Source organism: Pipistrellus hanaki, assembly GCF_964339955.1.
Source record: "Pipistrellus hanaki genome assembly, chromosome: 8".
Taxonomy (NCBI): Eukaryota; Metazoa; Chordata; class Mammalia; order Chiroptera; family Vespertilionidae; genus Pipistrellus; species Pipistrellus hanaki.
The window spans coordinates 12,305,708-12,330,050 of record NC_140510.1 but is presented as its reverse complement, the minus strand read 5'-3'; the positions used below and the strand labels follow the sequence as shown (position 1 = coordinate 12,330,050).

The 24,343-nt window shown below is 37.5% G+C and overlaps 1 long non-coding RNA gene across 1 annotated transcript in view; it reads left to right on the top strand.

Annotated features, from left to right (window-relative positions):
• LOC311626760 overlaps positions 1 to 23,692 on the top strand; it is a 34,714-nt gene extending 11,022 nt beyond the window's left edge. Inside the window, exons 2-3 of the long non-coding RNA XR_014795766.1 lie at positions 19,075 to 19,195; positions 23,008 to 23,692. This is a non-coding gene — a long non-coding RNA (uncharacterized lncRNA). The remainder of the gene's footprint in view (positions 1 to 19,074; positions 19,196 to 23,007) is intronic.
• Positions 23,693 to 24,343: the final 651 nt, after the last annotated feature.

The window sequence follows — 24,343 nt, the reverse complement described above, 5'->3', positions numbered from 1 at the left end:
AGCCAGGGAAAGACAAGGTGATGCTAGACACATAGGCACACTCTAAAAGGACTAATGAAAAAAATATTATTTGTATCCACTCACCCTGGGTTCTCGAAGAAGAAAGACAAAGGAGACTAGAATCAATGAGGACAGACTTGAGTTTTTGGCTCTGGGGAGAGAGCTGAAGGGACAGCTGTCAAAATACCTAGGCTGAGTCACTCTCCCCTATTATAGAAGCCAACTTTCTTGGTTGGGGCCACTCCGCTACACGTGGCATCAACCTGGGGGAAAGGAATAGCATCATCCTCTGGACTCCCTGTAGCTCCCACCTTGCAAAGCTTGTGCCTCACTGAGCAGTCAGCTGCCTTGGCTAGCTGTAAAGGTTTAGGCAGGCTCAGCATGTCAGTGACTGAGTTGTGTGGCTTTGGGCAGGAACCACTACTCTCACCTCTTCCCAAGCCTGACCAGCACCTCCCCCTTATAGGAGATCCACTAGCCCCATCCTCCCAACTCTCAGCAGCCCTTTCCTGCTGAGATCAGCTCCTGGAAGAATCTGGGACAGGCTGGCTTTTGTGACTCTAGAATAGAAGACACTATTTCCTCACATGCCTGAAGAGTACAGAGACATACCTTCAAACAGACAAATCTTGGTCTCTTTGGTCCTGGTCAGTTCTGCTGGTCTCACCCTGATGGCTCACTGAGACCCTGACTCACAACAAAGCTGTGCAAGTACCCAGCAATTGGCAGCTAGACTTGGCATACCTTGGGGCATTTGGTGAGTGGCCTCAGACCCAGCACTGGCACCCAGTTTGAACCTATATCAACCAAATGAACACCACCTTCTTTGCCTGGTGATTCACTGAGAAACTACCTCATGCAACTTGAATGCTGACAGAGGCACTGTTCAGTGACTGAGCTTAAGCAGCTAGCAGGCAGAGGCAGATGGAGGCAGATCTTGAGGTGCCCTGGAACTTTGCTGACCTGCCACTGAGCCCAGTGCTGGTAAAAGATGGGCACCCCCAATGTACTGATCCATGGGCCAGGCACTCTCTTTCCTAAAGTATATGTAAATGGCTGTACGATTTTCCTTTTCTAGACATATTTCAGACATTTCTTGTTGGATAAATCTTTCTTAGATATACTCTCAAGCATTATTATCCTAGGACACTTCTTATGTCTTTATAAAGAATTTGTCTATATCATCATATCTTTTTCTTTTCTAGGCTTGCTATTTTGATGATATTGTAATTCCTCATTGTAATATAATTTGATTTCCCCCATGATTAGTGAGTTAAGCACTCTCTTATATATTTATTGACTACTTAAATACTCTGCTATTTTATCATCATTAATTTTATTGACATATACAGAATCAATCTTTATTCCAAAAATATTTAAAGAAGCTTTAAAATATAAAGCCAAGTAGGTGAAGAAATTAAAGGAAATTATTATATGAAACTGTAGGTAAGTTTAACAAATTGAATAGATATATTGTTTTAATGTATCATGTAAAAGCACACCACACATTTATATCTGTATTCTAGCAACCAGAGCAAAATGGAAAACTCTACCATAACCTAATTCAGTATCTATAACATAAAATACAGCCCCCTATTGTTTAGAAACACAGCGACTCGTAGACTGGGATTTGGAAATGTTTTTGTATTGGAACAGAGGATAGAAACAGGCTGCATCCCACACTCAGATTTGTTTGGTTTGGTTTTGTTACACGGGTTTTTACAACATCTTGAATTAATTATTAATATTTAAACATCAAGATACTTACATACTAAATTCTTGGTTCCAAATTGCTCTTCATAATTCAAAACACTTGGACATATCGTGCCTTTGCACCTGCATGAAGCTGAGTGGCATCCCTTAGAGAGACTACGTGTTCTCCATTTTACAATGGTTCCCATCAATGCCTTGTGTGAGATGTCATTCATCATCATTCTTGCAATGGTTCTATTTATTTTGTAGTTAGTGATTTTCTGCCATTTTACACAGCCCATTTACCTCATTTCTGTTTCTGGCTGGTCCCTGTAGGCATCTGTGTTTATAGACCTCGAGGAGTGTATTGAAGGTAGATACATCAGATAAGCCTTCAGAAATGTTATTTCTCAAGGAAACAATATGCTATGAGATTGTCAAGTTCTGGTTTTGTTGCTAAACATAAGATGAAAACCCCAAAAGGCTACTAGTAATAATCTGAAATTAATTTATATTTATTTTGACATATAATATCGGAGTATTTTCTGAAAATGCTATGCCTTAGAAATTATATTCTGACTTTGTTAGTTGTGAAATTCAAATGAAAATAAAACACACAAAATTATGCATAGACAAAGAAGTGTGGTGTAAGTAATGTAGATATATTATAGGGAATTATTTTTTTAAGATGTTTGAAAAACCACATACTGCTCGCATGGATAACTGAAACCTGATCATATGGTGTGAAGTATTTTATATTATACCAGAGGCCCAGTGCACAAATTTGTGCAAGAGTAGGGTCCCTTGGGGTGTCCAGCAGAGATCATGCTCCAGCTCGTACCCCCAGCCTTGCAGCCCTGCAGCTCCACCTGGCTCCCCGCCTGGCTCTTCACCTTAGCCTGGCATCAGCCCCTCACCTGCTCCATCATCCCACCTGCTGGAAGGGAAACCAGTCTGAGCCAGGCCCTCTGTCTGGCTCTCTCAGCACCTGGGAGCTGGGTGGCAGCCCCACTCCCCACCTTTGCAGCTGGTCACTGTCTGTAGGGCAATTAGGGGGGTGATCAGGCCCCAGCTTGAACCCCTGTTCCTATCACGCTCTTGTTGAGGTCCATCTGGGCCAGCAGTGCCTCCACTGCTGCCCACAGCAAGCACTGTGTCCCCAAGCCCACCATATTCTGCACCACCCCTTGGTGGTCAGAGCATGACATAGCGAGCAGTAGAATTCCTAATGTCCCAGTTGAACTCTTTGTCAAACAACTGTCTGAGGGAACAATTTGCATATTAGGCTTCTATTATATAGGATTTTCATATAATACTAAAATTTTAGATTAATAGTAATTGTGTGATTAAATTTTGTTATTTATATTATTAAGTAAATATTTTTTTATTGATTTCAGAGAGGAAAAGAGAGAGAGAGCTAGAAACATTAATGATGAAAAAGAAGCATTGATCAGCTGCTTCCTGCACTCCCCATACTGGGGATCGAGCTAGATACCTGGGCATGTGCCCTGACCAGGAATCAAACCTTGACCTCCTGGTCTTAGGTCAACACTCAACCACTGAGCCATGCTGGTTGGGCTAAGTAAATATTTTATTGAAAGTACATACACTTAAAAATATATAGCTCAGTGAAATTTTGCAAGTAAACACATTGATGAAACTTTCATCACTGAGATCAAGAATAGATTAATCAGCATTGCCAAAATCCTCCATCATTTTTTCAGCTAATTGTCAGTCTACCCACTTCATACCCACACAAAAAATTACCACTGTTTTGACTTTTATTGGTATGGGTTAGTTTTGCCTCTTCCTTAATTTTGTATAAATAAAATCATACAGGTTATATCTTTGAGACTTCACCAGTACAACATGATGTTTGGAGGATTAAGTCATGCTTTTATATTAGCAATAGCTAGTTTTCTTATCATTATATAATGTTAGAGGCCTGGTGCACAAAATTTGTGAACTGGGGTGGAGTGGTCCCTCAGCCTGGCTTGTGCCCTCTCACATTCTGGGACCCCTCGGGGGATGTCCAACTGCTGGCTTTGGCCTGGTCCCCAAGCAGTCGGACATCCCTCTCACAATCCCTCTCATGCTTACTAACCACCTGCTCTCTCCTTACCACTTTGCTTACTGCTCCTTAGTGGCAGGCTCCTTACCACTCAGCTTGCTGCACCTTAGCCCTGCCAAGGAGATAGGAGAGGCCCCAACCACCACAGCTGTGCTTGCCAGCCCTGAGCCGGTCTTCTGACTGAGCGCTGTTTCCCCTGTGGGAGTGCACTGACCACCAAGGGCAGCTCCCACATTGAGTCAGTGCACATCATAGCAACCGGTTGTTCTGGTCATTCCACCATAATGGTCTCTTAGGCTTTTATTATATAGATTGCATTGAATATACTAAAATTTATTTTTAAATTTTACTATAGACGAACATTTGGGTTATTAATACTATTTTCAATATTATTAATTGAGCTTCTATGAATAAATTTGTGTATGTCTTTAACTGTACATATTTCTATGTTTCTTTTACTTGGGAGGAAATACTGGGTAATAGGGTTTGTTTGTAGGCAAGTAGATACTAACAAACAATTATCTAAATGGATTAATCCACTCAAACTTCCACCAGCAATGTAGAAAAGTCCCAATCACTCCATTTGTCCTCACCAATACTTCCTATTACCCATCCTTATCTCCTACAAAATGGGTTTTACTAGGACTACATTGAATCTATGAATTAACTTGGGGAGAATTGACAGCTTTATAATATTATGTTTTCTGAGAAGTAAATATGATTTATTCTTGCATTCATTTAAGTCTTCTTTAATTTTAAAATAAGTTTTGGGTTTTATTTTTCAATACAGATATTTATTCTTGACTATTTTATATTTTAAGTATAATACTGAATATTATATTTAATTAGATTTTATTTTGTGTATGTTTCATACTGATACATACATAAATATATATTTTAAATTAAATTTACCTTGTATTCAACCACTTTGCCAAACTTTCTTATTAATTCCAATTATGTTCTATTAAGAGTGATTATAATGGGCCTCATTGTATAGCTTTTGATTACAGAGGAAAACTCTAAAAATTTCTAATCACTAAGGATAATCTTTGCTATAAGACTTCTTATTATAACCTTTATCAGAATAAGAAAGTTATTTTCTACTAATGGATTGTCAATATGATGAATGTCAAATTTTACCTAATTGTTTTTTTGGTTCTGGAGATGATAGTTTTTATTTTATTTTATTATTATTATTTTTTTTAATTTTTATTTTTAAAAATATATTTTATTGATTTTTTTACAGAGAGGGAGAGAGATAGAGAGCTAGAAACGTCGATGAGAGAGAAACATCAACCAGCTGCCTCTTGCACACCCCCTACCGGGGATGTGCCCGCAACCAACATACGTGCTCCTCTCCACCCCCACCCGAATCGAACCTGGAACCTTTCAGTCCGCAGACCAATGCCCTACCACTGAGCCAAACCAGTTTCGGCTATTTTTTTTTTTAATTTTAATCCAATAAAATGGATTCATTTGATTTCAATTATTAACCTACCCTTACTTATGCCATATTACTATTACTTTTCTCTCTTTTATAGAAATCCATATTATGTTACATATTTTGAGGCCATCTATTAGATGCATACAAATTTAGAATACCAGTAGTTATGTCTTCCTGATAGATTGACTTTTTAGCATTATAAAATATCTATTTTTATAAATCAAATTAGACTCTAGTTTAATGGTTTTGAATAGCCTGATATGTTATTCTTTATCCTTATTCTTCCAAACTTCATGGATTCCTCTTTATCTACTTTCTTTGAACTTAATAAATTAACTATGATGTACTTAGGTGTGGTGTTTTAGAACACCGTGGCATTGTAGAACACCTTAGTGCAATGTTTCCCAACCTTCTCTCATGATGAGAATCACCTGGTGGAGTTGTTAAAACACAGATTCCTGAATCCCAACTAAGAAGTGCTAAACTAGAATTTTTGAGAACATATAGGTAAAATTGCATACCTAACTTAGTGCTCTGCATATAAAATCTGTCTTAGAGCACTAGTTAAGTATACAATTTTACCTATATGTTCCCAAAAATTCTAGTTTAGCACTTCTTAGTTGGGATTCAGGAATCTGTGTTTTAACAACTCCACCAGGTGATTCTCATCATGAGAGAAGGTTGGGAAACACTGCCTTAGTGTACATTTTTATGTTTATTGTTTATTTTTAAAAGTTCTCAGCATTACTTTTTAAAAATAATGCTTTTGCCCTATTCTCTTGAGCTTTTCTTTTAGGCATGTTAATTATACATATGAAAATTTCTTATTATTTTCCATATGTCTTTCTTATGTTTCTTTATTTAAAAAAATTAAACTTAAAGGGGTGACAGTGGTCAAGATGATCACATCGGTTTCAGGTGTGGGGTTTCTTGTTACAAGACCTATATATTATTTCACTATGTGCCTACTACCCAAAGTCAAATCTTCTTCAGTCATCATATGTTAGGACTTCTTTAACATCCTACCACCCTCTCTTCTCTGGCAATCACCACACTGCTGTTTGTGTTCATGAGTTTCAATTCTATACCCCACATATGAGTGAAATTGTTATGGTCCTTAGCTTTTTCTGACTCACATATAGAGAAAGGAGCAGAATGGCAAAAATGAGGAGAAGGAGAAGGACCGAGAGGAATAAGAAAGCATAAAAGTTGGTCCATCCATGTTGTTGAGAAATTTTTATTTCCCTGAAATATAGCCAGATAATTTGCACTAAACTTTCTTCTACTTTGCAAATCATCTCTTTGATTATTTCTTATTTGTTGTAAATCTAGATATGAAATTCTTAATTTCTGTTAGTTATGTATTTCAAATTGTAGATTCCTATATGATTATCTTATAACAAATTTAATTATCTTATTTATCATTTATTTGCTTATATATTTTAAACTAAACTATATCTTTTTTATGTGTACTGTTTTGTTTAATTTTTAAGCAGCTTTATTGAAGTATAAGTGACATAATAAACTGTGAATATTAAAAGTAATAGTTTAATACAATTTGACTGAACTATACAAAAGTATGAAGTTTGTCATACACACACCTATGAAGCCAAGATCATAATCAAGATAATCAACATATTAATAATTCCAAAGTTTTCAAAACACTGATGTTGTGGAAATACTACTGTAACTATTAACTAGTTTCCATATTCTAAATTTTATAAACATGGATTCATGAATTATACATTGGTTTTATGTGTTTTTTAAAACTCTGCATTATTATTTTGAAATTTATCCAAATTGTTCCAGATTTCAATAGTTTAATACTTTTTTTTTTTTCTGATGAGCAATATCCCACAGTATGGCCAGGTTGCTTATCCATTTACCATTTGGTGATTGTTTGGTTGGTTTCCCATACTGAATTATTGCAAATAAAGCTGATACAAACATTTGCATACAATTTGCTTTTTATGGACATTTTCCTTTTGTCCTCTTGGGTCAGTAAATATAATACCTAGGAGTGAAATGGTGTGGTAATATGGTAAATGTATGTGGAACATTTTTTAAAACATATGAATGATTTAAAAGGTGAGTGTGCTATTTCTCATTTCCTTAGCATATGAGAGCTCCAGTGGCTCCACGTCTTGGCTATGGTCAGTCTTTTTTTTTTTTTTTTTTTTTAGGAACTTTTTTATTTTTTTTATTTATTTTTAATTAATTTATTTATTTTTTTAATATATTTTATTGATTTTTTTTTTTTGCCCACCACCCTCCCTCCCACACATCCCCTCCCTCCCCAAAGTTTTGTGTCCATTGGTTGTACTTATATGCATGTATAAAAGTCCTTCGGTTGATCTATTATCTCCCCCAGATCTTCCTCCCCTCCCCGCTGTAATTTGACAGTCTACTTGTTGATATACTGTCTCTATATCTATCTTTTGGTTCATCAGTTTATAATGCTCTTTGTTATCCACAAATGAGTGAGGTCATGTGGTGTTTCTCTTTCATTGATTGGCTTATTTCACTCAGCATGATGTTCTCCAATTCCATCCAGTTTGCTGCAAATGATGAGAATTCCTTCTTTTTTATGGCCGCATAGTATTCCATTGTGTAGATGTACCATAGTTTTTGGATCCAATCATCTGCTGACGGACACTTAGGCTGTTTCCAAATTCTGGCTATTGTAGATTGTGCTGCTATGAACATAGGGGTGCATATATCCTTTCTGATTGGTGTTTCTAGTTTCTTGGGATATATTCCTAGGAGTGGGATATGGTCAGTCTTTTTAGTCTTAGTCAATCATAAGGCTGTGTGGTTTTTATTTCCAATTACCTAAATATGAAAGAATATTAATATATTTTCATGTGGTTATTTGCCATGCATGCATCTTCTTTGATGAACTGCATGACCCAGTATTTGGCTGATCTTTTATTTTAAAACTGTTAAATAAGTGAGTTTAAGAATGTTGTATACTGTAAGATCAATATACAACATTCAATTTTATTTTCATAGGCCATTAATGAAAAATTCAAATTGAAAAAATTTAAAAACTGTATATTATAGCATTATAAATGTGAAAAGTATAAAAACTGACAAAAGTTGTGTAAGACCTGTATCAGATAATAATATTAGAAATGAAACCAAATAAAGAGCTATCCCATGTTCAAGACTCAGCAATATTGTCAAAATGTCAATTCTCCTCCAAATAAAGTTTTTCAATCTTAATCAAAATGCTAGCAAATTTCGATTTAAGTTTTTATTAAAGATAGACAGACCAATGGAACAAAATAAAGTTCAGATTAGACCCACAGATATTAGGACAACGATTTCCCACAAAGGTGTAAAAGCAATTAAATAGAGACATGACAGTCTTTTCAACAAATAGTGCTGAAACACATGTAAAACAAATAAGATTGAATCCATAATATCTGCCATATACAAAAATAAATTCAAATAGATTTTATACATAATTATCAAACCTAAAACTTCTGAAAATGAGCATATTTGTGACCTAGAGTTAAGCAAAGATTTCTTAAACAATATACAAAAAACCACAAACAATAAAGTAATCAATTGGATTTCATAAAACAAAATATTTTGTTCTTTGAAAGATACTGTTAAGAAAATAAAAAGACAAGCCACTGTTTAGCAGAAAATAATTGCAAATCATGTATCTAATAAAAGACATATTGAGAATATATATTAAAATCTATTTGATTGGTCTTTATCTTCTTATAATCCCAATATCTGAATTATCTGTGAGTTTTATTTTGGTCAACTGGTCTTATCTACTGGCATTTTTAGTAATTTTCATGGAGTGCAAGAAATTGTGTCTATAAATTTGCAGTGATTCTGCATGATTTTATATTCATTCAGGATGATTTATTTTTGTTTGACAGACAATTATAGTAGAAACAGACAATCCCAAATCCAAAAAACTTGTGGTAGTTTTAGGAAAGCGTTAAACCATTTTTGAGGCTTTTCTGTTTTAGTTTGCCCTCTTTCCTGTGGTGCGGACTTTTAGTAATCATAATTCAAAGTCTGAAATGTTAATCAGGTCCTCTTATTCTTGCTTATATCCAAACTCTAATTATTTTTCATTCTAGTGATATGAAACTACCAAAAACTTTACCTATATTTTTAGCTTTTAATTTGAACATTGGCTTTTAACCTTATCATCAGTCACAGGTTAACAATCAGCCCACTTCTCAAATGCAAAAACGGTAAAGAAAGTTGGGCTCACCTCAATACATTTCTACCTGGGGTATTAGTCCTTTAAATTATGAATCTGTTGGCTTCTACTCTTATTCCTTCCAATAGTTATTTTGTAAATTAATTTTATATAGCTTTTGCAGTTGTTGACAGCCACAATACTGGTCTGATAGAAGCCACTTTGTCATTGACAGAAGTGTATGTCTCTCTCCTCGGTTATTTAATGATATAAAGTTATTAAATATGAGAAAGAAAATGACATATAATTTTCTCCAAAGAGTTCTGAGCAATTCACAGAATCCATATCATCAATCTTTACCATACCCTTGTCAACACTGGTAACTCATTAGCTATCCAAAGGTCACCCAACAAACCCATCAGAGGTCCAGAAATAGAAGTTGAACATTCAGCTGAATCCCCAGAGCCACATAGACTATTGATGCCTGATATAAAAATTACACCCTCATTCAGGAAGTACTAAGTAATTCCATCAGTGACCAATCTGTCATTTTCTCTGCTCCATATCCTCCATAAGAGAAGGAAAGAAAGAAATAAAGAACATTTTGGTTTTAGATTTTCAGTAGGATGGCTGACTAGTATTGTTTTTTAAATTATTTTTAATTCTTTAAAATACTTTTCTATCCTTGAGAGTAAATGTAAAAGGGCAAAGACTCCTCCACTTTCTGATTGTTCTTAACAGAAACTTGGATAAAGTGGAAACCTGATCCTAGAGTTGTTAGATCCCAGGTTAAAATTGAGGAAGAAATCAGTACATAATTCCAAGATGTCACAGAGGTAATCATTCAGCCATTCATGATAAAAGTATTTATTTAATATATAAGGGTAGATAGAAGTAGGTGTAAGTTGTCTTATGAAAAAGACATGCTGGTTATGATTATTACAGAAACCTTATTAACTCTCTGTTTTGTGTACTCACAACTGTAAACCTACTTTTGTCAACCCTGTGTAACATGTAGATCACTGTTTCTAGTGTGATGGAGATAGCAATGTACATAAGACAGAAATCCCTAAACACAACACATATATAGTCTTTAGGAAAATTGTGATAATAAACAAATCAGCTGTGGAGGAGGAAATCATGACCATCTTTATCCCAGATTCTTCACTGGCTTGGAGCTCATTAATATAAATGACAGCTGATAAAACTATACTGCCGGTTAATTTACTTCCCCATCCTGTGATTTTTCTTCTCTAAGAACGTAACTAATCTGTGATATCAATTAGAGATTTAAGAGGATGTATCTGAATCAAAAGGAAAGTGGAGTCCTGGCTGGTGTGTGGCTCAGTTGGAGCATCCTCCCATGCACTGAAAGGTCAGGAGTTCAATTCCCAGTCAGAGCACATACCTGGGATGTGGGTTCAGTACCTGGTTGGATGCGTATCAGAAGCAACCAATAATGTTTTCTTCTCTCTCTCTCTCTCTCTCTCTCTCTCTCTCTCCTCTTCCTCATCCGTGTTTCCTTCCCTCCCTCTCTCTAAAATCAATAAGACTTGAAAAAAAAAACAAAAAATAAAAACAAACAAACAGGAAACTTAGAACTCCAGAGAATTCTAAAGGGTAGGGGAAAAGGAAAGTGGAAAAGGCATGAAAAAGGCAAGGATATCCTGAGCAAAAAGAAAATATAAGCTTAATTAAAATCAAAGGTGCACTTTCTTGGCTCATGTATTATATCAACAGATAAATACTGGTTTGAAAAATTAGGTTTACAGTTTACTGTATGGAGAACAATAATAATTATTAAATAACTAGTATCCCTGCACACAAAATCGTGCACCAGTAGCTCGCCAGTAGCTCTCTGACACTCTCCAGTAACTCTCTGCCTGCTGCCCTACCCTCCTGTAGCTCCCCCTGTCCTCCTTCCCCCAACCCTCATAACTTACTGCCCTGCCCCCTCCTGTAGCTCTCCACTGCCCACTTTGTAGCTCGCTGCCCCACTCTCCTGCTGATCCGTGATCCAGTCGTTACATGGTAGGTCATTTTGCTTCAAGGCATAAAGACCATTCGCATATTACATCTTTATTATATAAGATAAAACAAAAATAAATTGTGTTTTGCATACTCACAATTGTAGATCTACTTTTATTTCAAATTGATTACTCAACCAATGCCCAGTTTTCATCTATAAGCTCTAGATCTGCTTTTTAATAAATACAGATAATTCTCATTCTCATTCTCATATATTTTTCTTACCCTCCCATCTAACCTAATCTTAGAGGATACAATGATAAAAGAAGGGACCACAGTAAGTATAAGAATACAATTATTTAATTTCCACTTACTAACCCTTTTGAGACCTGACACCAAAGATTGGAATGGCCAAAACACGTGATCATTAAAATCTATTTACTGTAATTTATTATTCCCATCACTATTACTATTGTAGTATCTGCCATTATTACGGTGACAGTTAGTTATGGTCATATCAGCAAAGATGCCAAGTCTCTTGGGAGTATGACCAACCCCACAAGATTCTGTTCATTGTAAATACTCTCTTACTGTTATATCCTTTTCCTTGGCAATTCCTTCAGTCAGTATAGCTACAAGGAATTCTAAGGGGAGGAAAGAAGCTATTGAAAAAGTGTGTAGTTGATAACAGTTGCCATATTACGTCTTCATGAATTGTACTACAATTTCATCTTTCTGGTGGTTAATTGTGAAGATGTTCTCTAATATATTGAATCTCATGTGTACTTTATAGGCTGAAATATTAAAATATAAATAGTTTGCCATGCATTCTCAAATATGAGCATATTATACACTTATATTTTCTATATAAGAGATTGCAATGTCTGAGCAATAATCTGCCATCTAATTTACATTTTTATAATATGTCACAGATAGGAAAATATTCTCCCTCAAGCCTATATATTTTTCTCTTCTAGTTTTTTTTTTTTTAATATTGCATTGGAATACAATTTTCTTAATATACTTGGAGCCAAAAAGAAGACTCTATCACTTTTACAAAACACTTAAAATACATGACTTCACCAACTGAGAATTTTGAAGCATATTGCTATCACAAAATTTACTATTTTGGGTCATAAGTATCACTTAACTTTGCTTATTCATTATGATAACCTAATGAACAGGAAAGTATTTTTTAAACTTCTATGTTCATATTGGCCACATTTTCTATACACATACTGTTTTTTATAAGTACCAAATACAATATTTTCAAAGAGACAGCTGCCAGGTATGCTCAGATATTTGAAACTTATAAAGAGAGAATAGGCTATTTACCTCTTCTTTGAATGTAGATGATATACCTCATTATTTAATCACTAGGAAATAAGATGTCTTTTAAATCCCCTGCTAACTGATACCTACTTTACATTTCTTAATCTTTAATTTATTGCTTTATAAAAAATAATTTATAAAAAGATGCATTCCCTATTCATTGACCAAAATATATTACTGCCTTTGTGATTTTTTGTTTTGTTTTACTCTTACAAAAGATTACTATTAGTAACAGCTCACTTGAGAAAGAAATTAGTATGGCACGAGAGGCAGAAAGAACTATTAACCTACATAGATAGACCAATTAAAAAGTTTAAGTTCCAAATTGGAGGCTATGACGCTAATTTTACTTCATGGGGATTTTGTACCAAATAGTTCAGCTTTAGTGGAAATGCATGTTTAAAAAACAAATTAGGCCAACATTATGGAGAATATCACTGTCAGTTCATGATTGGCTTATCATATTCACTTTCTTTTGTTTTCTATTAGCATTGACAAGTTAGATCTGCATATCATAATTACACGGATTCTTCTTCCCCCCTGCCACCAAAAATTCTCAGTGCTCTGCTCTGGTCATTGATACAATGTAGGTATTCTTAGTGTAGTTGATAACTACATTGAAAAGGGCCTTATGAAATAACCAAAAAAGCACCACATTTACCACAGCAGTATTGATAATGAGTTCATGTTTTCCCCTTTGAGCGAGGGAGCTCCTGGAGATCTAGATCCTTGTGGTGGGTGCACATGGAATGCAGATCTAGATCCTTGTGGTGGGTGCACATGGCTTCCATACAAATCCATGGTTTTGAGGTCTGGCACTTAAAATAGAACTATTTTGCCATACAAACAGGAAGTCAGCTCCCTTCATGCTTTCCTTCCTAGATCTGAAGGGAATGTGAGTGGCCCTAGTTTCCTCCCATTTGCAGTTCCTCCCCAATGCTGCTCCAGCCCAGTGGCTTCTTTCCATCTTCAAAATTGCTTTGTAGACCAACTTTATCTGAACGTGTACTCTGTCCAAAGATTAGTCAGCCCTTTTGGATGGGCTTCTCCATGGATTTGACGATGATGTGGATTCAGAACAAGGTCTGAGTATGAGCCCCAAGAGGTCTGCCTTCATTCTCATGAAAGCCCTATTTGTCCTTTTATTTCCCAAAGAACAGACAGTTTAGGTAACATGAAATAGAACCCTGCTTTTCCAGAAAGACAGTTGACACTCACTCTCACCTACAGTTTTAACAGGTTCCTTTCTGCGAACAATGTTGATTAATTCGTCTTTTTCTGAGATGCAGTGCCTTTGCAGTGACCCAGTTAATCTCTCAGAGAATGATGGGTGTTCTCTTGTTTTATGGCCTTGCTTTATCTCTTTGACAGTTTTACTGTTCACAAGCATTTTAGTTTGTTTTCACCTCTGTCAGTTTGCCTCATTTTTGGCTTTCCTCTGAGATCCTCTTTTCTTCAGTTGCATGAAGTCATCACTTTAGATGTTCGACCAGAGTGCTTTCCTACAGCTGCCTATAAAACTGTCTTTATCTTTAGAAGGAGTAGAGGATGGGAAGCATGTAAAGAAATTATGAAAGTCCCCATGCTGTCAGGAATTCCCTACCCTCACAAACTGCAAAGGAGGAGATTCCGCTTTTGTAAAGCTAACATACATAGTTTGCTCAAATGACATCCAAAGGGTAGGTAGATGTCTTAACTCTAGTTTGAAGCTGAGTTTGAACCCTAAGCCTGTGGCTTATCACATTGGCTCCTGATATTAAGTTCAGTATGAATTCTAGATCATCTCATTAAAGACTGGGAATCTGGATTGAGTGCAAAAGTAATAAAGGTTTTACTTTTTAATGCCTCAGATTTAACCATGACTGAGTCTACCCTTCAATTTATCAGCCCACAAGATTTTATTTGAGAGTTAGTAAAAGCATCATGCAGTACCTTGGTGTAGTATCTTTTTCACCTGTACCCCTACTTATTTGGAAACAATGGCTGCCTATATTGCACCCATTTGTGTGGTTTGTACCCAGAGCTGAGTCAATCATAACATCCCCTGTCCCTGGACATGATGATTGGTCTCCAGATGGGATCATGAGATGAGTCAGGTTAACTAGAATCCTACTCTGGGACACTTTTGCTAGAGTGTCGTGGAAATACCTCTCTTATCGATTGGGTCATGGAATTACAATTGGCCACATTCCATAGCTTATGTCAAAAGTCCACCAGCTTTAATAGTAATGTATACCATTTTAAAAACAATTAAGGCAGCATAAAGGAAAATATAGCTGCCAGTTCATCGTGGGAATGAGATAGAGGTAAAAAAATAAAAATAAAAGTAGGAGAAGACACAAAGAGAAAAATAGAAGGAAATAAAGAAAAAGGGGAAATGAGCTTCTACTTTTATTCTCTGGAGTTAGTCATCTTTGGAGCTCCATCCTTCTACATTTTTGGTAATATGAGCCAAAAATATTTTTTTTCTAAAGTAATTTTATTGGGCTTCTGATATGCTTTTCTTGGCACCCAAAGATCCCTAATATACACACCACCCCAATTAATTATGCCACCATTAATTTTGTTTCTATCACAGATCAACTCTGGTTAAGGATCTGAAAGCTAAGATAAAGTGCAAGAATGTATTACATCACTTGAAAGGGTCAAACATTAATTCATCATCACATGACAGCCGTCTCTGTAGCATAATGAAAAAAAAAAAAAAGACAAAACAAAATATCTGTCTTGATGTATGGAACCTAGGCTATAATAGAAACTCTGCTGGTAATCTGTGTCACCTTTGTTACTTTGTACTTTAATTTTCCCTTGTATAAATGACAATAATTGTCCTAAATCAATCTAGGACCCCTTCTGTCCTAAAACTCTATTACTCTCTAACATGGAATACTACTTAGATTAGCTTCAGTCACTATACAAAAGTTCAGATATCTAAAAAGGGGAAGCATGAGGAATGAGAGAAAGACTACAGGGATTGTACTAATTCATGGTTTGTTACTAACCTGGTGAGCACAGACAGCCCAGTTTTCATGCTGCAGTGAAGATAACGGTGTACCACAGAAAGGGGGTGGGGCTCTAAAAAGGAGACCGAGGAACTCCTGACAGATAACATGTGCCCTATGGGTGCTTTAGTATGGTATATCTCCAAAGCTCTGGCATTCTGGAGTTGATCCTAGTACAAGGAGTATTCATATGTTTCAGCTTGCTTATGTGAGGTACATAATGACTGTAATTTTCTTGAAACTTATCTCTTAGGAGAACTGGTTTTCACCCAGTGATCGATCACAAGCTGTTTCTCAAATGCAAAATAAAAAAAAAATGTACATAGCATAAGCCTCCTTTCCATAATAAATTCATCGAGATATATTCTCACCCCTTGGGCTATTCATATGTTAAGAAAATGTCATACATACTTCAGTGTGCTATGGTTCTGACAGTACATTATAATGGATCAAACATTCCCTCTGTTACAACAGCATCTACCCTAAAAATTAGTCAAGGTATCACCTTCAGGCGTAAGCCAGGTGTTTTGCAAATTTCTGCCTCTGTGCTGGGAATCAGAATGAGTGCAACTTTGTTTTTTTACAGCCCTTTGGCTCTCCCGGATGTAAGTCCTCCTGGTTTTCAAAGCCAGCTGTTATGCCCACTCCTCTTCCTGGTGCGGGTTCTCCATGCTGGGGTGGGGACCCCTCGCTCTTCATGAGGGACCTCTAAGGTTGTGGCATCCCTTCCACTTGTGAGTCACCACATGGAAAGTGGAGGGTAGGTAGGTGACTAGACTTAGTTTAATCTCTACCCCTCCAACCCATCTCAATGTTTTTTTTCTTCTTATTCTTAGTTGTAGTAACTGTTCTCCTAGTCTTCAGGTTGTTGTCAGAGATAGATGTTCTGAATGTGGTTGTAGTTTTGATGTGTATAGAGGAGGTGAGCTCAGGATCACCCTACTCTGCCATTGTGAACCGAAGCCAGGAGCCTTACTCTTGAAAGATGATTTAGGAGAAACCAAGATGATGGCATATGGTAGACACCTGAATGCAGCTTACCACAAATTTAAATTTAGAACTGGAAAACAGGGGAAACATCACCCCGAAGTGCTGGACGGCTGGCTGAGAGGAGGCTCTACCATCTGGGAAGGAGAGAGAAAGCACGCTGAACCTCAGGAACTGCGAAGGTGCTGTGAACTGTGTGCGTGAAAAGACGGCTGCCTGACTTTGCTGCTGGCTTGCTTGCAGAGCGCGGAGAGGGAGGGCCGGGTCAAATTCACTGCTGGCTTACTCCCTGCGCTCAGAGAGGGCGGACAGCTAATGCGCGGCTAGCTTTATTGTTCAGGAGGAAAATAGAAGCACCCTATTGCTCCGATAGATGGCCCCAGACAGGAAGAGGCCAGCTGTCAGGCAGTGTGCAGAGATCTCTTGGAGGTGTGTGAAGCCAGCAGCCATTACTGTGAGACTCAGAAACCAGACCCTCATAGCGAGGGGCTGAATAAAGCTTGTCTGCACCACCCTGAGACTCTGCTCCATCCAAGCGGAGCACAGAAACCCTTCCAGTGGCTAGCTTTCTCATTCATTGCAAATAAGATTCTTCTAGAGAAGGACAGACAGGAATCCAAAGCTTGTCTGTGCCTATACCAAAGAGGTGCGAGTGCCTGCAACCAATCCTGCGGGATTCACCAAAGCTTGGCTGTGCCACCCCAAGACTCTGCCCCATCCAAGTGGAATATAGAAACCTTCCTAGCTGAGACACTTCTGATCCTCATAACCAATTGGCTTGGAGATCAATGCTTCCCAGTGATACCAACAACAAGCAAGGCTTAACAACAAGACTGCACACACAGCCCACAAATGGCTACACCAAGACTGTACATCTCAGGTAACTGGGAAGCTGACCCACTGAACCATATAGGACACCTTAGAGCACAAAGCCACCCCACAAACTCAGGGAAGCTGTGAAAATGCCGAGACAAGGAAACGGATCACAACAAAAGAAATAGAGGACAAGAAGCCACTGGATATAGAGTTCAAAACCAGGCTTATAAGGTTTTTCAAGAATTTCCTAGAAAAGGCCAATAAAATAAATGAGACCTATGAGAATATGAAAAGGAATCAACTAGAAATAAAGAATACATTGTCTGAAATAAAAAATATTATACAGAGTCCTAAAAACAAAATGGAAGATCACAAGAATCAAGTCAAAGATTTGGAACATAAAGAGCCAGAAGACACTCCTCCACAGAAGAAAGAAGATAAGAGAATCCAGAAAGTTGAAAATAGTGTAAGAAACCTCTGGTACAATTTCAAACGAACCAACATCAGAATTATGGGGGTCCCAGAAGAAGAGAGAGAGCAAGATACCAAAAACATACTGGAAGAAATAGTGACAGAAAACTTCCCCCACCTGGGGAAAGAAATAGACTTACAAATCCAGGAAGTGCGCAGAACCCCAAACAAAAGGAACCCAAAGAGGACCACTCCAAGACACATCATAATTAAAATTCCAAAAGCAAAAGACAAAGAGAAAATATTAAAAGCAGCAAGACAAAAGCAGGTAGTTATCTATAAAGGAGCACACATACGGTTGTCAGCTGATTTCTCAATAGAAACCATGCAGGCCAGAAGGGAATGCAAGATATATTCAAGGTGATGAATAGTAAGAACCTACAGCCAAAAATACTCTACCCAGCAAAGCTATCACTCAGAATCGAAGGCCAGATAAAGAGCTTCATAAATAAAAAAAAAAAGCTAACGGAGTTCATCACTACCAAACCAGAATTATATGAATTGCTGACAGGGGTTCTTTAGGAAGAGGAAGAAGATATAGATAAAAATTATGATCAACAAATATGTAACTATCAACAAGTGAAACTAAAAGCCAAGGGAATTAGAAAACCTGATGAACAATATTAACCGGTGAATATAATAGAATCAGAGGTATGGAAGGGGAGTGGACTGACGATTCTCGGGGAAAAAGGGAGTGGAGAGTGTGGGAAGAGACTGAACATAAACTTTGCACCTATGGATGAGGACAATGGGGGGTGGAGAAAGGGCAGAGGGTGGGGTGGGAACCTGGTGGAAGGGAGCAATGGAGGGGGAAAAATGAGGAACATTTGCAATAATATGAACAATAAATATTTATTAAAAAAAAAGAAAGAAAGAAAGATGATTTAGCTTGAAATATTGATCCTTGCAGTTGTTTCACTGTAACCACAACAAACAGGTCTCAGACTGCCAAGTCATTGTCCCTGCTCCTGTCAAGATCTATTCTTTTAGTCACTTTCAAATATTCAATGCAATATGATCAACTACAAATACCATACTACCAAACATCCTCTGACTTGTTATGTAACTGGAAGCTTGGGTTTTTTACCCCTTTTCACATTTCATCTACTCCCTATCACAGTTTCAGGCAACCACACCAGAATGTCCCATGAAAAGGCACAGAAGTTGCTCATCCTGAAAGACGCTTGTCCCTGGAGATTCTTGAGATGAGAGAGCTTGGCCTTCAAGATGCTAAAGAGAAGGTAAAAGTTGAACTGATTTTTATTTTTCTTAAGTTTCAAGAGTTTGAAATGACATGACTAAAACAAAGTCCTGGTTTTGGGCTGAGTACTTATACATTGGCTGTTGTCTTCCTCTGAACCACACATGTAGATATTGTGGTGTCATCTAACACTTGTGTAATTGTCTCTACCTCTGATACTCCAACAGCTGGACATGAGCCCAGGGAGGAACAATAGAAAATAATATTCCTGAGAGTCCTTCCACCCCCCAATGAGCAGACTCAAAACAGAATGAAATAGAAATGTGTACATTAGGAACCATGTGAGGTGTATTGGGAAGAAAATGACAACTTGAACCAAAAACATTTTTAAAAGCACTCTAAAGTATAGGGCCCCTGCCTAGAGTGCTCCAGATGTTTAAGGCCACTCTGAGTGTGGGAATCCTAATCATAATGTTCAAGGCCAAGTTTCCATAGGCAGGTGCAAGGACACAGCAATTTCACTGTATACACTGTGTAAGCATGCTCTTCTATAATCCATAAAACTGAGGTCACTATTTTGCAAAGAGCCTCTTTTATCTAAGCTAGTATAAAGTATGTTACTAACCAGCCCTTGAGAAGGTACTGTTATGTGAGGCTGCAATTGTGGGGGAAATATATTACTGACTAGCTAGTGTGGCTCTTTTACTAGGATGGCTCCTATGTTTGCTACTGTATTAGCAAGGACTGCTTTACTGAACTTCTTTATCTGATGGCTCCTTGTAGCAATGGCTACTTGGGCTACAATAAAGACTCTCTTATTTATCTACAACTTCTCATGTCTTCTCCATCAAATATCTGGTGTCCAAGAAGGCCTAGTCCCTAGCAGAGGGGCTCAGACCCAATAGTTGGCGTAGTAGGGCAGGATAAAGGACCTGTACTCCCATAAAGGACACAGCAAAGAACTCTGTGAATATTCCCTACTGAACTTAAAGAAATGACAACACAATATTGTGCTGTTTTAAATGTGAAACACAAACATCTTGAATGCATTCATAATTTTGTTAACTAGTTCCTACAGAAACCAATAAATTTATATAAGAACCAAAAACCTGACATCTCTGTCATTAAAAATGGATCAGCTCTCTTACCACTTTGTCTCATGCATTGGTGTTTTTTTATATCAAAACTAAAGGCACAGTACACGAAATTCATGCACTTATGGGGAGGGTGTCCCTCAGCCCAGCCTGCACCCTCTCCAATCTGGGACCCCTCAGGGGATGTCCGACTGCCTGTTTCACAATTCGGAACTGTTGGCTCCCAACCACTCACCTTCCGGCCTGACTGTCACTAATAGCTTCTTCCTGCCAGCCTGATCACCCCCTAACCCTCCCTTGCCAGCCTGATCAATGTCTAACTGATCTCCTGCTGGCCTGGTCGCTCCCAACTGCCCTCCATTGCCAGCCTTGTCACCCCTAACTGCCCTCTGCTGCTGGCCTGATCTCTCCCAACTGCCCTCCCCTGCTGGCCATCTTGTGGTGGCCATCTTGTGACCACATGGGGGTGGCCATGTTGTGGCCACATAGGAGTGGCCATCTTGTGCAAGGGCATGATGGTCAATTTGCATATTACCTCTTTATTATATAGGATTATCTTGTTTGTAATTTCTGTTCTTTGTGTAAAAGAATCCCTGAATATTCCTGCTGTGAAATGTGTCATTCATTTGCAATTCAATCATTTCCACTCTACATTACGTGCCAATCTAGTGAAATATTTTCACATTGACATATGTCAATTTTAATAAGGACATACTTTGGAGATTCCAACATGTCACTTTCTTTAATCTTACTATTCTTCCCAGTGTGATTTTAGGATCTCCTTTCTTATGAAGATCAGAAGAGCATCCCAGTCTGCAAAGTTTTCCTACAAAATGTTCGCTCTCTACCCCTATTTGATCTTTACTAAAGGCAAAATCTGATAATCATAATTAAAATAAATGAGTGACCAATCCTGATTTAATGTATTCCCTTTCATTTGAAATAAATTCATTTTAACAGATGTTAGTGATTTTACCCAAAACCATTATTGAAAATTCAGCATCATTTAGGACCAATGGAAGAAATATTTTAGGTCATTGAATCTCTCCTTCTATAGACTGTGATGGTGAGTTCTTTGGCATGTAGAGTCAACTCTGACAAGCAAGCTCTTTTGATTTCTTATTTTCTGTAAAAGTTATATCCAACTAAGTTACTCTGTGCTTAATATATGCAATACATCTCTGATTTAAAATTCCTGTTAATTGAGAAATTAACAAATTGGGGGAAATGAAATCATCTCACAATATTTAAAAATTTTATAATAATATTTCGATATTTTTTGCTAACCACGTGATAACTGGAAAAAAAAGTTAAACTTAAGTTTTAGAATTACATGATTAATCTAATGTTATAAAAATAAATGAACTAGGCCCTAGCTGGGCTGGCCCAGTGGATAGAGCATCGGCCTGCAGACTGAAGGGTCCCAGGTTTGATTCTGGTCAAGGGCACATACCCAGGTATGGGCTTGATTCCCAAGAGCCAGCCCATCAATGATTCTCTCTCATTATTGATGTTTCTCTCTCTCTCTCTCTCTCTCTCTCTCTCTCTCTCTCTCTCTCTCTCTCCCCCTCCCTCCCTCCCTCTCTTTCTCCCTCCCTCTTTCTCTATTCCTCTCTGAAATAAGTAAAACATTTTTTTAAAAAAGAACCATTAATGTATCAATGTCTCTGATAAAAGATAGAAATACATTCAACATTCCAATTTTCTATAATTTTAAAGTGCTTTTTCTTTTTTTTCTTGATAGCTATGAAACTCACATTTCTCTACATTTATATTGAGAACCTCAATATAAATCTTGATATACAAGAATCTTGTCTATTATTTCACTTCAATGGCTTCTTCTGAAGCTTCAGTTACTGTCTACTACCACAAGGCCATTGATATAAACTTTTTGGTTCATAAAACCATGAGGCATTACAGGTTTAAATCAGTTTCCAATACAATCTGTTGCCCCAGACATTCTTCTCCATGATCTCTGCAATATTGCATCTGTAACGCTCTGTCATATCACACAGAAAGGAGGAGGGTGGGGGAATGTGAAAGGTGCCTCCTGAATGCCATCTCTGGTGATGGAATTTTTCTCTGTGAATTACCACTACTCCAATCCAATGGAGAGAAGCTAGAGGTTCAACCCTCTTCACCATCTATCTGACTAAACTTATCCACCTACTTCTGAAAGCATGAAGAACTCTCAGAAGGTGTAAAGAACCACCAGAAGGATACAGAATACAAGTGATGTTCAACCAAATGATACTAAGAAAGTCAGTTCTGGACATTATATGACTAACCTGAAAACTTGTAAATTTAAAGACATTTGAACTGTGAAATGAGTAAAAATCTCCCACAAGAGGAGAAATTGAGTTAGAACAAATATGTTATTTTCACCTATACTTTTTTTCCTACCTTATGAAAGCAAATTACCTTCCCTATGAGGTTAACTTCTGGAAAAATCTTGCAAGATAAGCAATAATTCACTTAAAAAGTTATTTCTATTAAGTATTCAGAGTTGTTTAATATCCTTTAAGAAAACAGCATCTATAGTTAACATTTATAAAAAGATAGAACTATTGCTAACTTTGTAACTGCTATTTTCTCTTGTTTGTACTTTTTTTTATACACTGCTCTTATCTCTAGGCATTTGAGAAAAGAAGCACAAGAAGTTAAATGAACATGTTACTCCAAAGCAACATAAGATCATATGCGAGGGTTTTCTACATCTTCCATACCCTAAACCTCAGGGTCTCCATTCTTCCTACAGGTCCCTCATCAAGCCATCCATGCACAGGCTGGTAAGCTGGGGGATGCTGAGTACCTGCTATTTAGATGGAGAGGGAACAGCTGCTGGTGCACCTGGACACACAGGTCCAGGAATTAGAGCAGAAGAAGAAAACATAAACCTGTGAGAGGCACCAGGATCGTTCCACTCTATTTACTAAAGTAAAGTTATTCCAGCAGAAAGGGGCCCTAGACCACGGAGGTGAAGGGTTTGCATCACTCAGCATTTCCCCAAACTTGATTGTGGATCAGAATTGCCTGCAGGTGAGGCTTTAATTCAAGTGGCCAGTACTCTCCCTAGAAATTCCGCTTTAGAAAAGTTGGGTCAAGAGTGAGACATTTTTTACATTAAAAAAATTATTGTGTGACTAATACACCAGGTAATTGTTATATCCAGGCAAGCTTTTTAATCAATACTCCATTGATAAACAGGAAGGCCCCACCAGTGACAATAGAATGGGAGCAAGCACCTGTTCAGTCTCATTTTGTGCAAGATGGTGCTCAGTTCTTTATTTTCCTTGAGTAAATTATATCCTCATGTTACAGATGAAGCAACCGAGCCACAGAGAATGTAAATCAGCTCAAGGTGTCACAGCAAGAAATCAGCAGACCAGAAACTTATATTCTCTCCCTTTGTCTACCTTTTTCTGTTTCCTCCCAGAATAGATTATGCCATCATTAATTGCTTTCATCAATTAAATAAGTATACTATTGGGTATAAGTGATTTTCTTTTTAGTTTAGCAACTTTTAATGTTTTAGCTTCGTGAACACATCTAGAATGTAAATTGAAAACCCCTGTAGCCTTAAAATGACAGTCAGCAATATCGAATATCAGCGGAAAGGTCTCATTGTGTATATTGAAAATCCCATCATCCGTTTCCATGCTGAGCTGAAGCAGTGTGATTTTCTTGCTGGCAGGCCATTTATCACTCCCCACCAGCCATCAATAATTGATTAGGGAGATTGGATTCAGCACAATGCAGATCAGCTAGTTTTAACAACATAGAGTTCAGTTTGTGTCAAAATGTGGTAACTCTTGAATCTCTCTGCTTTTTCATCTCTGGGGAGTGTCACTTATTCCCTTCACACCAGAGAGAAAGAAAGAAATGGGCAGAAGGGGAAATAACTAGCTAGTTCGGTTTATACCAATGGCTCTAAAGTAACTTGCTCCTCACCATTTGTGGTTCTCTCCCTTACCCAAAACAAAGAACAAAAAGATGCTGGAGGAGCCAACCCCTAGGCTTTTTGGTGCAGAGGCTCCAGGCCATCTTCTGTATTGCCTGGAAGGAGATGCAGTTTCTCACTCAGCCTGTTCCTT